General features: G+C 39.2%; 1 long non-coding RNA gene across 2 annotated transcripts in view; it reads right to left on the bottom strand.

The window, feature by feature from the left end:
• Positions 1–1,280: 1,280 nt before the first annotated feature.
• The window catches only part of LOC120853028, a 30,529-nt gene continuing 14,415 nt past the window's right edge, over positions 1,281–17,394 (bottom strand). Inside the window, exons 2-5 of one of the 2 annotated variants that reach the window (XR_005718697.1) lie at positions 12,155–12,186; positions 4,358–4,437; positions 3,306–3,418; positions 1,281–1,314 (exon numbers count right to left, since the gene is read on the bottom strand). This is a non-coding gene — a long non-coding RNA (uncharacterized LOC120853028). The remainder of the gene's footprint in view (positions 1,315–3,305; positions 3,419–4,357; positions 4,438–12,154; positions 12,187–17,394) is intronic. The other variant, XR_005718698.1, reaches the window with a different exon arrangement.

Genomic DNA, 17,394 nt, shown 5'->3' with positions numbered 1-17,394 from the left:
TGTGGAGGGGTTCAAACCTTCAGTTCAGTTCAGTTGCTCAGTCATGTCCAACTCTTTGCGACCCCATGAATTGCAGCACGCCAGGCCTCCCTGTCCATCACCATCTCCGGAGTTCACTCAGACTCGCATCCATCGAGTCAGTGATGCCATCCAGCCATCTCATCCTCTGTCGTCCCCTTCTCCTCCTGCCCCCAATCCCTCCCAGCATCAGAGTCTTTTCCAATGAGTCAACTCTTCGCATGAGGTGGCCAAAGTACTGGAGTTTCAGCTTTAGCATCATTCCTTCCAAAGAAATCCCAGGGTTGATCTTCAGATTGGACTGGTTGGAGCTCCTTGCAGTCCAAGGGACTCTCAAGAGTCTTCTTCAACACCACAGTTCAAACGCATCAATTCTTCGGCGCTCAGCCTTCTTCACAGTCCAACTCTCACATCCATACATGACTACTGGAAAAACCATAGCTTTGACTAGACAGACCTTAGTCGGCAAAGTAATGTCTCTGCTTTTGAATATGCTATCTAGGTTGGTCATAACTTTTCTTCCAAGGAGTAAGCGTCTTTTAATTTCATGGCTGCAGTCACCATCTGCAGTGATTTTGGAGCCCCAAAAGATAAAAGTCTGACACTGTTTCCACTGTTTCCCCATCTATTTCCCACGAAGTGATGGGACTGGATGCCATGATCTTTGTTTTCTGAATGTTGAGCTTTAAGCCAACTTGTTCACTCTCCTCTTTCACTTTCATCAAGAGGCTTTTTAGTTCCTCTTCACTTTCTGCCATAAGGGTGGTGTCATCTGCATATCTGAGGTTATTGATATTTCTCCTGGCAATCTTGATTCCAGCTTGTGTTTCTTCCAGTCCAGCGTTTCTCATGATGTACTCTGCATGTAAGTCAAATAAGCAGGGTGACAATATACAGCCTTGACGTACTCCTTTTCCTATTTGGAACCAGTCTGTTGTTCCATGTCCAGGTCTAACTGTGGCTTCCTGACCTGCATACAGATTCCTCAAGAGGCAGGTCAGGTGGTCTGGTACTCCCATCTCTTTCAGAATTTTTCACAGTCTATTGTGATCCACACAGTCAAAGGCTTTGACATAGTCAATAAAGCAGAAATAGATGTTTTTCTGGAACTCTCTTGCTTTTTCCATGATCCAGCGGATGTTGGCAATTTGATCTCTGGTTCCTCTGCCTTTTCTAAAACCAGCTTGAACATCAGGGAGTTCACGGTTCTGGTATTGCTGAAGCCTGGCTTGGAGAATTTTGAGCATTACTTTACTAGCATGTGAGATGAGTGCAAACTTTCAGTGGAGGAAATAACTGCAGATGTGGTAGAAACAGCAAGAGAACTAGTATTAGAAGTGGAACTTAAAAATGTGACTGAAGTGATGCAGTTTCAAGATAAAACTTTAACCAATGAGGGGTGCCTTCTTATGGATGAGCAAAGTGGTTTCTTGAGATGGAATCTACTGTTGGTAAAGATGCTGTGAATATGCAGTGGCAAGGTTTTGAAAGAATTGACGCTAATTTTCAAAGAAGTCCTACTGTGGGTAAAATGCTATCGAATGGCATCACTGCATGCTACACAGAAAGTGTTTGTGAAAGCAAAAGCCTACTGATGCAGCAAACCTCATTTCTGTCTTATTTTAAGAAATTACCACAGCCACCCCAATCTTCAGCAACCACCATTCTGATCAGTCAGCAACCTCGAGGCATGGGCTTCCCTGATGGCTCAGTGGTAAAGAATCTGCCTGCCAAAGCAGGAGACATGGGTTCAATCCTTGATCCGGAAAGATGCCACAAGCCATACAGAGAAAACTAAGCCTGTGAACCACCACTATTGAGCCTGTGAACCACCACTATTGAGCCTGTGCTCTGGAGTCCAGGAACTAAAACTACGGAACCCATGTGCCATAACCACTGAAGCCAACACACCTAGTGCCCATGCTCCACAAAAAGAAAAGCCACTACAATGCGAAGTCTATGTAACACAACTAGAGAGTAGCCCCCACTCTCCCAAACTAGAGAAAAGCCCATGCAGCAGCAAAGACTCAGCACACCCCCAAATAAATAAACTACTCCTTAAGAAATAATTGAGACATGACCCTCCACCAGCAAAAAGATTATGACTTGCTGAACACTCATGTGATGGTTAATATTCTTCAGTGGTAAAGTATTATTTCATTAAATTAAATATATTTTTAAAGATATAATGCTATTTCACACTTAACAGACTATAGTATAGTATAAACAACTTTTATATGCACTAGAAAACCAAAAAATTCACATGACTCTACTGTGGTATTCACTTTATTGTGATGGTCTGGAACTGAATGTACAATAATATCTCCAAGGTATGCCTGCATCTTGATGGTGATGGCATTTGTAAAAACTCAAAGAACTATATAGTAAAAATGGTGAATACCTCACTATTTTTATTCATGTATACCTCAGTAATCCTGAATTTAAGAAAAACTAGTGAAGAAGTAATTTTTTGTTGTTTAGTAGCTAAGTTGTGTCTGACTCTCTTGCAACCCCATGGACTGTAGCCTGCCAGGCTCCTCTGTCCATGGGATTTCCCAGGCAAGAATACTGGAGTGGATTGCCATGCCCTCCTCCTGGGGATCTTACTAACCTAGGGTAAGAACCCATGTTTCCTGCATTGGAGGCAGATTCTTTACCACTGAGGCACCTGGGAAGCCCAAAAAAGTAATACTGAATAAAAAAATTAATTCTAAAAAATAGGAGAGAAAGAAAAAAGAAAGAATAGATGAGAGAAATTAAAAGCATAAGTCAATTATGTAATTATATGAAGTGCAAATGGATTAAACACTTCAATTAAATGGCAGATTTCCAGACTAGATTAAAAAAAAAAAAAAAACTCGTGTGTGTTGTTACACTTTAAATACAAGTACACAGATTGAAAGCAAAATAATGAAAATATATATCATACAAACTGTAATGTAAAGGAAGCTTGTGTGGTTACACTAATATCAGACAAGGTAAACTTCAAGGCAAGAAGTTTACTAGAGATATAGGGTAGCATTTCCTAAAGATAAAAGCATCAGTTCAACAGAAATACACAGATATCCTGACTTTTTACATCCAAAATAACATAGTTTCAAACATGGTAAGAAAACAAAAAAAGTAGAAATAGACATAAGCCCTATCTTAGTTTAATATACCCTTCTCTGGTATGTTAGACTTAAAAAAAAATTATATGTTATATAGTTCTTTGAACAAAATGACTAACATTTATTCAACTTTATACACTAAGCATAAAAAGTGTGTGCCACATTCTGGCCACCCACCTGTGCCAGGGACACAGCAGAAGTAGCTAACTTGTCTAGCCAGGCAGCAGGGGCAGCGGGAGCTGCTAGGCGGAGAGACCAGTTTTCTCAGTTGGAGCTTCTCACTTCTGTGCCTGGAAAGAGTTTCAGGCATGAGGATAGAGTGGTCATCCACAGCCACCAGTTCAGCCCGGGGCTCCGAGGGCTCCCCACATCTGTCAATATTTCTATGATACGATGCCCCCACAGCTATGTCATACATCACTACGTCTGTGATTCGGAAGTTCTCGCAGGCACGTCAGACGTCACTGCGCCTGATTCGGGTGCCCACATAGCTACGTCACTCATCACTACTTCTGATATGGGAGTCCCCACAGCCACGTCAGACCTCACTACATCTGTGATACTGGCATCCCCACAGCTACGTCAAACGTCACTACGTCTGTGATTCGGGTGCCCCCACAGCCACGTCACTACGTCTGATATGGGCGTTCCCACAGCTGCGTTACACGTCACTACGTCTGATATGCACGCCCCAACGGTTACGTCATGCGTCACTTCGTCTGAGATTCCGGTGTCCCCACAGCTACGTCATACATCAGTACGTCTGTGATTTGGGCGTCCCCACAGCTACATTATAGGTCTATGTTAGAAGTGTCAGGGGGTAATGAGGCTGCTTATAATCATCACCAAGAACTGCCTCCTGAGTCCCTCTGAACCACTGCTACATGTGCTGTTCATGTGTCGCTCAGGGCTGTGGGGCTGGCCGAGCTCCAGGACCAGCCAGCCTTTAAGGTGGGACTCAATTTAGCTGCAAAGGGGGCAACAAACTTGGTCTCCAGCTCCGCCCATCAGCAGGCGCCCCAGGCCTTTCCCAGCCTCTAGTTATTCCTGCCTCTCCTGCCATTTGGTTTCTACTCAGCTGCCTCATCACTTTGGGACTTCCTGTCCTTGGGGGTCTTGCTTCCCAGGCCTAATGCCAAGGATCTTGGGCTCTGTTTCTCCTACCCAGAGCCCTGGGTGCTATCTGCCCCCAGTGGCTCTGGCCCCTCAGAGCTATAGGATCTGCTGACCAAATCTCACTAATGGATCTTTCTGGCCATTCCTGTTCAGCTTCAGTCCAGCCGTGGTATGGTCTTGTTGGTCATGGAATCTGGAAGTAATTAAGTTTTTATTAGAAATGATAGGGACAAAAATATCACTTATATATGGAATCTAAAAATGTGATACAAATGAACTTACAAAATAGAGTCAGACATAGAAAACAAACTTACAGTTACCAAAGGGGAAAGGGCAGGATCATGGGGTATAGATAAATTAGAAGTTTGGGATTAAACAAATATACATTACCAAATAAAAAATAGAAACAAATAGGTCCTACTGTACAGCACAGGAAAATATGTTCAGTATATTGTCATAATCTATAATGGATCACAGCCTTATCATGCCAAGGGGGCTTGTGTAGCTCAATGAAGCTATGAGCTATGCAGTGCAGGGCCACCCAAGACAGATGGGTCATAGTGGAGAGTTCAAACAAAACATGAACCACTGGAGGAGGGACTGGCAAACCACCCCAGCATACTTGTCGTGAGAACCTCATGAACTGTATAAAAAGGCAAAAAGATATGACACAAAAAGATGAGCCCTCCAGGTCAGGAGGGGTCTACTATGCTACTGGGAAGAGTGGAGGACAATTACTAATAGCTTCAGAAACAAGTATCTGAGCCAAAGTGGAAACAAAGCTCAGTTATGGATGTGTCTGGTGATGAAAGTAAAATGCAATGCTGTAAAGAACAGTACTGCATAGGAACCTGGAATGTTAGGCCCATGAATCAAGCCAAATTGGACACAGTCAAGCAAGAGATGGCAAGAGGAAACATCATCTTGGGAATCAGTGAATTAAATGGATGGGGATGGGTGAATTTAATTCAGATGACCATTATATCTACTACTGTGGGCAAGAATCCCTTAGAAGAAATGAAGAAGCCCTCATAGTCAACAAAAGAGTCTGAAATGCAGTACTTGGGACCAACATCAAAAACAACAGGATGATCTCGGTTCATTTCCAACACAAACCAAATAACATCACAGTAATCCAAGTCTATGCCCAACGACTGATGCTAAAGAAGCTGAAGTTGATCAGTTCTATGAAGACCTACAAGACCTCCTAAAACGAACACCAAAAAAACAGATGTTCTATTCATCATTGTGGACTGGAATGCAAAAGTAGGAAGTTAAGAAATACCTGGAGTTACAGGCAAGTTTGGCCTTAGAGTACAAAATGAAGCAGGGCTAAGGCTAACTGAATTCTGCCAAGAGAATGCACTGGTCATAGCAAACACCCCTTTCCAACAACACTAGAAACGATTTTACACATGGACATCACCAAATGGTCAACACCAAAATCAGATTGATTACATTCTTTGTAGCTGAAGATGGAGAAGCTCTATACAGTCAGCAAAAACAAGACCTGGAGCTGACTGTGGCACAGATCATCAGCTCCTTATAGCAAAATTCAGGCTTAAGGTAAAGAAAGCAGGAAAAACCACTCAGCCAGTCAAGTACAACCTAAATCAAATCCCCTATTTATACAGTGGAGGTGGCAAATAGATTCAAGGGACTAGATCTGGTAAACAAAACCCTGAAGAACTATGAACAGAGGTTTGTAATATTGCACAGGAAGCAGTGAACAAAACCATCCCAAAGAAAAAGGAATGCAAGAAGGCAAAGTGGGTATCTGAGTAGGCTTTACAAATAGCTGAGGAATGAAGATAAGCAAAACCAAGGGAGAAAGGGAAAGGTATACTCAATTTAATGCGGAGTTCCAGAGAATAGCAAGGAGAGACAACCCTGAATACTCATTGGAAAGATTGATACTGAAGCTGAAGCTCCAATACTTTGGTGACCTGATGCAAACAGCTAACTCATTGGAAAAGACTCTAGTGCTGGGAAAGATTGAAAGCAGAAGAAGAGAGCAACAGAGGATGAAATGCTTGGATGGCAATACTGATTCAATGGACATGAACTTGGGCAAACTCCAGGAGATACGAGAGACAGAGAGACCTGATGTGCTGCAGTTTGTGGTGTCACAGAGAGTCAGACATGATGTGGTGACTGAACAACAACAATAAGCAACTGCAGAATACAATCTCTTTTCACATGCTCATGAAATATTTACCAAAATGTACTCTATGATATGCATAAAACAAGTCTGAAAAAACTTCAAAGAGTTAAAATCACCTAAGGCATGACTCATTGGAAAAGACTTTGATGCTGGGGGGGGCAGGGGGGGGGGTTGAGGGCAGAGGAGAAGGGGACGACCAAGGATGAGATGGCTGGATGGGGGGACGCGAGTCTGGGTGAACTCCGGGAGTTGGTGATGGACAGGGAGGCCTGGCGTGCTGCGATTCATGGGGTCACAAAGAGTAGGACACGACTGAGCGACTGAACTGAACTGAACTGAAGGCATGTTCTCAAGCTATGGTGGAATAAAACTAGAAATCAATTAATAGATAACTAGAAAATCTGATAACATTTAGAAATTAACCAACACTCTTCTAAATAACCCAGTAGTCAGGAAAGCACAATGAAAATCAAATATTGAAAATGAAACACACCAAAATGTATAGGAGATAGCTAAAATAGCATGTGTTAGTTATTATTTATTGCCTTTCCCTTCCAGGTTCCTATTAGGTTGTTTTGTGAAAATAGCTTTGGGCTCTTTATATATTTACCCTTGCCAACTGGAACTTTGCCATCAGAGGGCACTGTAAATACACTGCGGCAGGAAAGTTTTTGCTTCCTGGTTCTGGTGTGCTGGCTGGGCAAGCTTTGCCAGGATTCATTGCTCTCCCCTACTCTAGACTTGAACAGTCCACTGTGGCAGCAGCATTTAGCAGCCAACAGCTTCCCCTGGCATGTCTCTCAGGCAGTTTTGTAGCAAAGGCCCTCCAGTGAGGCATCTCTGTGATGTTCCTGGCACCCCACTGGGTGGATTTCCAGGGTGTATTTTAGCACGATGTCACCAGAGTAACTTTTCTGCTATCTAGTGAGCCACATTCTGCCCTCTACAGAAAGGTCTGGGTCTCAGGTCTTAGTGGGCCTCTTCTTCGGTGTGTTGTCTCAGTTCTGGGTGAGGGGAAGAAGGGAGGAGATAGGTGGTAGGAGCTATTTCTTGTATCTACTATTTCCGTATTCTTTAGAATCCTCTTTACTTCTTGCTAACCAACCCCTCATTACTGCAATTCCTTGGTATGGTTAATAAATTCTTTACTGTCTGAGCCACCAGGAAAGTCCAGTAATACCTTATATTATTAATAAAATATTTCTGTTGAAATTACTGTGTTCTTACTCTCCCCTGATTGGACCTATTGATTCACAGTGCTTAGAATGAAGATGACTTTAAGTGCATATAGTTGGGGGGGGGGAGTTAAAAATCAATTTCTAAGTTACCATCTCAAGAAGTTAGAAAAAGATTAAAAATATGGACGGAAACTAATAAAAGTGAAAACATATATTGAAAAAAACAGTAAGCTCAGGATTTCCCTGGTGGTCCAGTGGTTGAAAGTCTGCCTTCCAGTGCAGGGAACATGGGTTTGATCCCTAATCAGGAAACTAAGATCCCACATGTCACAGGGAAGCTGAGCTCATGCACCACAACTAGAGAGAAGCCCACGAGCCACAACAAAAGATCCCAAGTGTCACAACTCAGACCTGACAAAGTCAAAAATAAAAATAAACATTTTTTAACAGAAAAAAAAGTAAGCTCACATAAATAGACAAAAATAAAAAATCAACAGTCAAGATTTGTTCTTTCAGAATATCAATAAACTTGATAAATTCTTGGCAAGACCAATCAAGGAAAAGAAAGTATAAACTGCTAACCTCAGAGAAAAAGGAAGACATCACTGCAGACCCTATAGACATAAAAAGATAATGCAGGGTCATGATGAGTAGTTTAATATAAATAAATTTAACAAACTAAATAAAAACTGATGCTTTTCTTTAAAATCACAAGTTATCTAAACTGACAGAAGAAAATTTTTAAAAAATTTGAGTAGTTGTTAAATATAAGAAATCCAGAAGGGTCCGTCCAGATCAAGATGGCAGAGTAAGAGGAATAGATTTTCTACAATTAAGAATAGAAAGACAAGGCCACATCCAGACAGGTAGAAGGGACAGAGACTTGGTCTAGTCAGAACCCATACCCACCACGCTGTGACCCACAAGTGGGAGAGATTTCACAACCACACAGGTTTCCCCTGAGAAGTGTGGGGTCTGAGCTCCCCACACTAGTCTCCATGGCCCAGAAAATATGCACCAGGAAAATGAGCCCTCATAACATTTAGCACTAAAAATCAGCATGGATTATGTCTGGGAGAGTTGGTGGGCTTTTGGGAAACCAAGACTTGGCCCTGAAGGGCTCATGCACAGAATCACTTACTCTAATACCCACTACAGAGGCAGCATCTTGAAAAACACCTGCATCTCACAAGAAGGAGATTTACTGACAAGTTTTAGGGCATCTCACACACTAGTAAAGTAATGCTCAAAATTCTCCAAGCCAGGCTTCAACAATACATGAACCGTGAACTTCCAGATGTTCAAGCTGGTTTTAGAAAAGGCAAAGGAAACAGAGATCAAATTGCCAACACCCACTGGGTCATCGAAAAAGCAAGAGAGTTCCAGAAAAATATCTATTTCTGACTGTGTGGATCACAATAAACTGGAAAATTCTTCAAGTGATAGGAATACCAAACCAGCTGACCTTGAGAAGTCTGTATGCAGGTCAGGAAGCAACAGTTAGAACTGAACACGGAACACCAGACTGGTTCTAAATAGGAAAAGGAGTACGTCAAGGCTGTATATTGTCACCCTGCTTATTTAACTTCTATGCAGAGTACATCATGAGAAACGCTGGGCTGGAAGAAACACAAGCTGGAAACAAGATTGCCAGGAGAAATATCAATAACCTCAGATATGCAGATGACACCACCCTTACGGCAGAAAGGGAAGAGGAACTAAAAAGCCTCTTGATGAAAGTGAAAGAAGAGAGTGAAAAAGTTGGCTTAAAGCTCGACATTCAGAAAACTAAGATCATGACATCCAGTCCCATCATTTCATGGCAAATAGATGGAGAAACAGTGGAAACCATGGCAGACTTTATTTTGGGGGGGCTCCAAAATCACTGTAGATGGTGATTGCAGCCATGAAATTAAAAAATGCTTACTCCTTGGAAGAAAAGTTATGACCAACTTAGACGGCCTATTAAAAGGTAGAGACATTACTTTGCCAACAAAGGTCCGTCTAGTCAAGGCTATGGTTTTTCCAGTAGTCATGTATGGATGTGAGAGTTGGACTATAGAGAAAGCTGAGCGCAGAAGAATTGATGCTTTGAACTGTGAACTGTGGTGTTGGAGAGGACTCTTGAGAGTCCCTTGGACTGCAAGGGGATCCAACCAGTCCATCCTAAAGGAGATCAGCCCTGGGTGTTCATTGGAAGGACTGATGTTGAAGCTGAAACTCCAATACTTCGGCCACATGATGCAAAGAGCTGACTCATTTGAAAATCCCTGATGCTGGGAAAGATTGAGGGCAGGAGGAGAAGGGGACGACAGAGGATGAGATAGTTGGATGGCATCATCGACTCAATGGACTTCGGTTTGGGTGGACTCCAGGAGTTGGTGATGGACAGAGAGGCCTAGCGTGCTGCAGTTCATGGGGTCGCAAAGGGTCAGACACGATTGAGCGACTGAAGTGAACAGACTTAATGCAATCCCTAACAAAATACCAAAGGCATTTTTCATGGAACTGGAACAAATAATTCTAAAATTTGTATGAAACCACAAATGAGTTTGAATCGCAAAAGCAATTTTGAGAAAGAACATGTTCATGGATATGGAGACTCCGTTGGATAAAGATGTGGACTACTCCAAAATTAGTTCACTGACTCAATACAGTCACTGTTGAGTTCCCATCAAAATTTTCTGTGGATATTCATTAAGGAATTCTAATATTTATATGGGCTTCCCAAGTGACTCACCTGGTAAAGAATCTGCCTGCAATGTGGGAGATCTGGGTTCAATCCCTGGGCTGGGAAGATCCCCTGGAGAAGGAAAGGCTACCCATTCCAAAATTTTATATGGAAATGCAAACAACTTACAAAAGCCAAAAATCAGAAAGAAAAATTCTTGGAAGATTTACAATGTCAGATGTCAAGACTTAGCATAAACCTATGATATTTAAGAGCGTGTGATACTGGTGCAGTGATTGATAAACAAACAGTGAAACAGAAGAGAGAGTCTGGAAATGGCTATACCTACACAGTAGCCTGATATACAACAAAGGTGCTACTGCAGTTTTGTGGTAATGAGATTTTATTTTCAAAAACTGATGCTGAAGCAATTGGATAATTTATATGAAACAGACTTTAACCTTATTTTATACCATTTACAAAACTTAATTCCCATTGGATTATAAGCCTAATATGAAAGTAAATAATTTTCTAGAAGAAGGGTTAGTAAATTTTTCCTGTAAAAGACAAGATAATCAATATTTTCAACTTTGTGGGCCACATGGTCTCCGTTAGAACTACTCAACTCTGCTGTTGTAGCATAAAGTAGCCATAGAGAATACATAAATAAACTGGAATGGCTGTGTTCCAGTAAAAATTTATTTACAAAAACAGGTGGCAGGCCACATGAGCCATATTCTGCTGATCCTTGTTCCAGAAGACAACATAGAAGAATAATACCATGACCTTGAGATAGGCAGTGATTTCTTAAATAAGATCCAAAAAACCATGAACAATAAAAGACTTAAAATTCTGAAATTCTATTTATCAAAGTACACCATCAAGAGCATCATTCAATGGACTAAGAGAAGATATTTGTGATACATATGCATATATATATATACATGTATATATAAACACATCATAGATATAGCATATATATCAAAAAAATATATCTGCAATATCTAAAGAATGTCAACAAATTAAAAAGAAAAAGATAAAACAACTCAATGGAGAAAAACAGCTCAAACAAAATGAGAAAAAACTTGAGCAGCCATTTTACAAAAGAGACTATCAGCATGGACATAATTACATGAAAATTATTCCATATGATTAAAAAAACACAATGTAATATCAGTACACACTTATTGAAATGGCTAACGTGAAAAGAATTGACAATATGAAGTGGTAGCCAGAATATGGATCAACTAGAACTGGAACTTCCATATACACTAACAAAAACGTAAATTGTTACAACCACCTTGAATCACTCTCCTAAAACCTCCTCTATGACCCAGGAGTTTCAGTGCTAGGTATATGAGAGAAATGCACGAATATTGCAGAAGACCTGTACAAGGTTGGCCATAGCAGTTTTCTTCCTAATAGCTGGAAATAACTCGAATGTCTGTCAAGGGAGGATGGATAACTAAATTGTGGTATATTCAAATAGTGGAATACTACAAACAATAAAAAAGAACTGATAACATGGATTAGTATAGTAGACATGATATGTAACAAAAAAAAAACCAGACACAAAATTGAAGTAAGCTGTATGATTCTACTTCTATGAACTTCTAGGACAGATAAAATAATCCGTGGTGGCGGGTACAATAGAGGAGCACAATGGAGTGTCCTAGGGAGAAGAAATATTCTACATCTTGATCTGGGCAGTGGCTACATAAGTAATACACGTGTTAACATTCATTGGGCTATATATACTTTTGGTTTTGCACTTTAGTCTCTGAATGTTAAAACTCAAAAAAAAAAACTTTAATAAAACAGGAAAATTTACAGGAATATATTTTCACTGAAAGATTCAAACAACACTGAAATAGAGAGACTAAGCCATTAGCCTTACCTCTTTCCTGCCCCTCATTCTTGCTGTCCTCCCTAAAACAAAAAAAATCCATTAAGTGATCCTACTTCCAAATTATTTTTATGCATTTACATGCACATATATGTGTAATATTTAAAAATTCATGGTTTATAATAATTTTATTTTTAGCCTAAAAATTCATCTCTCAGCCCTTTCTGTTGAACACAGATCAGTTTCATTTTAATAGCTGGATAGTATTCTATTGTATCAATATAACATAATTGAGTAATTTCCCTACTAGCGGATATACAAATTATTTCTAATGTTTTCACTATTTGAAACAATGCTGCAACAAACTTTCTTAAACTTTCCTGGTGCACACAAACAAATTTTTTTGTGCATTATGAACAATTAATTTTGTTTGGCTAAAACAGCAGAAACAAAACTGTTGAGAAAAGAAAATTGTAGAGTAAAAATTTTGGTAAATTCTGCTAAATTGCTTTCTAAGAAAGCCTTACAAATTACATTCTGACCAACCATATATGAAAACACCTGTTTCCACATATCTTTAATAAACACTAGATATTATCAGTCTCTTAAAAAAAAAAGTTGCCAGTTCTAAGGGGAAAAAATGCAATTCTTTGTTATTTTAAATTATTTTTATTCATTATTTAAATTTCTTCTCATTGAAGTGGTTATTTAGATCCTCGGCACATGTCTTTATTAGGTTGTTTACATTTTTTCTTATCCATTTTGGAGTGTTCCTTATTAAATATAATGATACATATTTTGAAAATATTTCCTCCTTGTTTGCCACTTCTTTCTTTTTCTTATTCCATAGCATTAGCCGGGACTCTCAGAACAATACTGAAAAAACTTTAGTGGGAAATCTTGTAATATTTTATTAGGTATGATGCTTGTAGCTCAGATGGTAAAAGAACCTGCCTGCAATGCAGAAGACCCATGTTTGATCCCTGTTTTGGGAAGATCCCCTGGAGAAGGGAATGTCAACCCCCTCCAGTATTTTTGCCTGGAGAATTCCATGGACAGAGAAGTCTGGCAGGCTATAGTCCATGGGGCTCCAAAGAGTCAGACACGACTGAGCGACTAACACATACACATAAATTGTGTATGCAGATATCTTTCATTAAAACAAAGAAGTTTCTTTCTACTACTGGTTTGCAAAAGTTGTTTTCTTTCTAATCAAAAATAGATGTCAAATTGTATCAAATGCTTTTTGCATCTCTTAAGATAATTATATCACTTTATTTTGAATGTAATGATTTGCATTAATATATTCTGAATTTCGAAGCAGTCTTGAATACCTTAGATAAATCCTTCTTAGTTATGACATTAAAAAATATACATTTCTGGATTCATTCTACTAATACTTAAGATACCTAAATATGTGTTAATAAGTGAATGTATGCTTTTTTTTTATCAGTTTTAAATTTCAGGCCATGTCGGCTCCAATGTAAATGGGTTAGAAAACTTTTCACTTTTTTCAAGGCTTTGGATTGCTAAAATCAGTATAGCATGTTCCTTACTTATAGAACCTTCTTTGTTTGGTGTCCTTTTATGAGAGAGCTTTGAATACCTTTTCAGTGCTCTCAGTGTTTGTATTGTTGCTTGTTGTTTTTAGGTGAACATTCCTCCATGGGTCAATTTTGGTGACTTCTGTTTTCCAGAAACTTTTTTAGTCCAGATTTTTCTGATTTATTATCTTAAATTTAGAATTTATCTCAGACTTTTAAAGATTCTATTCTCTACTTATAATGTCCCTTCTCATTTCAAATGTTGATAATTCTTTTTTAAAAAAACTTGGTTAGACATATTAGACTTTTTATATTTTTGGTTCTTTCAGTTTTATTAAAATTTGCTCATTTCATTCATTTCTGTTTTTTTCTTTAGTAATACTTTCCTGGTATGTTTAAATTTTTCTCCCTCTAGCTTCTTGAACTATATGTATGATTTGCTTCTATTCACTCTTCTTATTTTCTAATGTATGCATCCGAGGCTATATATTTTCTCTTAAGTATGTATAGATTTTGAATTGTATTGATCTCACCGTTCTTCTTGTTGTAGTGGTTAAATACACTGGTTTCAGACTATACTGCTGCTGCTGCTGCTAAGTTGCTTCAGTCGTATCCGACTGTGCAACCCCACAGACGGCAGCCCACCAGGCTCCCCCGTCCCTGGGATTCTCCAGGCAAGAACATTGGAGTGGGTTGCCATTTCCTTCTCCAATGCATGAAAGGAAAAGTGAAAGTGAAGTCGCTTCAAATCCCAACTCTGTCATCTATGTGGGCAGGTTATTTAACAGAGTTCTGTGTTTCAGTTCCTCATCTGTGAAAAGAAATGATAAAACAATCAACTTCTCAGGATTATTGCGATAATAAAATGAGACAATCCAAGTAGATCACTCAGCACAAAACTGGTTGTATAATAATGTTGAATAAATTTTGGTATCATTATTTTTAACTAATCAATAACTTCATTTTACATTTCTTTTCACTACAGTTATTCTAAGTTAAAGATGCGGGTTTTTATTTCCAAGTTATAAAAATTGTATTCTTTTGTTTACTAATTTCAAATTTTATTTCAGTGTGATCAAAGAATGTGAACTGAATGATTTCTTATCTGGGAATTTATTAACATTTTCCTTGTGTTTTAGAAGGTAGTTAATGTTGCATGTGTGTTTGAAGAGATTATGCATTCACCATTATAGTGTACAAAGTCCTTTACACCTATTCAGTCAAGTTTCTTTACTGTGTTATTCAAATCCTCACTACTCTTGCTTACTTTTTTCCTACTTCATCGGTCAGTTTTTGAGTTGAAGTCTTCCTTGTGTATTTTTCATTCCTATCTGTATTTCTAACCGTTTTTACTTCATATATTATAAACATGACTTTTGGTGTTATATTGTCAGGTTTGTAAAGATTCATTATTAATTGGCCTTCGTATGGAATTGTATCTTTTGTCAACATAAATGTTCTTTATCTTGTCAAGTCCTGTTTACATTAAATTCCTTTTTTTTGGTCTGACATTAAAATGTTACCACACTTGTTACCTATTTTTAGTTATTAGGCTTATTTATCTTTGTATGTTCTTTTATTTTCAAACTTCTTTTTAGATGTATTTCTTCTAAATATCTTATGACTAGACATGTTATTATGTTACAAAATTTGAAATTTTCCATCTTTGCTTAGGAAATTATATCCATTTGTCATATAATTTGATTACTGGTGATTTGACATTTTTCCTGCCATCTGGTTGTGTGTGTTTTACACACTTTCAGAACTTCCCTCTTATCTCTTCATCACACCTTGTCTCTGTCATCTTTATGTTGTCTTCATCCAAAACAGAAGTGGCCTACAGGCCAAATTTGTCCTGCAATACCCAGTTGTGGATGTCACTGGTGATAGAAGCAAGGTCCAATGCTGTAAAGAGCAATATTGCATAGGAACCTGGAATGGAAGGTCCATGAATCAAGGCAAATTAGAAGTGGTCAAACAAGAGATGGCAAGAGTGAACACTGACATTCTAGGAATCAGCTAACTAAAATGGACTGGAATGGGTGAATTTAACTCAGATGACCATTATATCTACTACTGTGGACAGGAATCCCTCAGAAGAAATGGAGTAGCCATCATGGTCAACAAAAGAGTCCGAAATGCAGTACTTGGATGCAATCTCAAAAACGACAGAATGATCTCTGTTCGTCTCCAAGACAAACCATTCAGTATCACAGTAATCCAAGTCTATGCCCCAACCAGTAACGCTGAAGAAGCTGAAGTTGAACGGTTCTATGAAGACCTACAAGACCTTCTAGAACTAACACCCAAAAAAGATGTCCTTTTCATTATAGGAGACTGGAATGCAAAAGTAGGAAGTCAAGAAACACCTGGAGTAACAGGCAAATTTGGCCTTGGAATGCGGAATGAAGCAGGAGTTTTACCAAGAAAATGCACTGGTCATAGCAAACACCCTCTTCCCACAACACAAGAGAAGACTCTACACATGGACATCACCAGATGGTCAACACCGAAATCAGATTGATTATATTCTTTGCAGCCAAAGATGGAGAAGCCCTATACAGTCAACAAAAACAAGACCAGGAGCTGACTGTGGCTCAGATCATGAACTCCTTATTACCAAATTCAGACTCAAATTGAAGAAAGTAGGGAAAACCGCTAGACCATTCAGGTATGACCTCAATCATATCCCTTATGATTATACAGTGGAAGTGAGAAATAGATTTAAGGGCCTAAATCTGATAGACAGAGTGCCTGATGAACTATGGACAGATGTTCGTGACATTGTACAGGAGACAGGGATCAAGACCCTCCCCAATGGAAAAGAAATGCAAACAAGCAAAATGGCTGTCTGGGGAGGCCTTACAAATAGCTGTGACAAGAAGAGAGGTGAAAAGCAAAGGAGAAAAGAAAAGATAGGAGCATCTGAATGCAGAGTTCCAAAGAATAGCAAGAAGAGATAAGAAAGCCTTCTTCAGCAATCAATGCAAAGAAATAGAGGAAAAGAACAGAATGGGAAAGACTAAAGATCTCTCCAAGAAATTAGAGATACCAAGGGAACATTTCATGCAAACATGGGCTCGATAAAGGACAGAAACGGTATGGACCTAACAGAAGCAGAAGATATTAAGAAGAGGTGGCAAGAATACACAGAAGAACTGTACAAAAAAGATCTTCACAACCCAGATAATCACGATGGTGTGATCACTCATCTAGAGCCAGACATCCTGGAATGTGAAGTCAAGTGGGCCTTAGAAAGCATCACTATGAACAAAGCTAGTGGAGGTGATGGAATTCTAGTGGAGCGATTTCAAATCTTGAAAGATGATGCTGTGAAAGTGCTGCACTCAATATGCCAGCAAATTTGAAAAACTCAGCAGTGGCCACAGGACTGGAAAAGGTCAGTTTTCATTCCAGTCCCAAAGAAAGGCAATGCAAAAGAATACTCAGACTACCACACAATTGCACTCATCTCACATGCCAGTAAAGTAATGCTCAAAATTCTCCAAGCCAGGCTTAAGCAATACGTGAACCGTGAACTTCCTGATGTTCAAGCTGGTTTTAGAAAAGGCAGAGGAACCAGAGATCAAATGGCCAACATCTGCTGGATCATGGAAAAAGCAAGGGCATTCCAGAAAAACATCTATTTCTGCTTTATTGACTATGCCAAAGCCTTTGACTGTGTGGATCACAATAAACTATGGAAAATTCTGAAAGAGATGAGAATACCAGACCACCTGACCTGCC

The sequence above is a fragment of the Oryx dammah genome, unplaced genomic scaffold, assembly GCF_014754425.2.
Source record: "Oryx dammah isolate SB20612 unplaced genomic scaffold, SCBI_Odam_1.1 HiC_scaffold_26, whole genome shotgun sequence".
Taxonomy (NCBI): domain Eukaryota; kingdom Metazoa; phylum Chordata; class Mammalia; order Artiodactyla; family Bovidae; genus Oryx; species Oryx dammah.
This window is presented reverse-complemented; position numbering and strand designations above follow the sequence as displayed.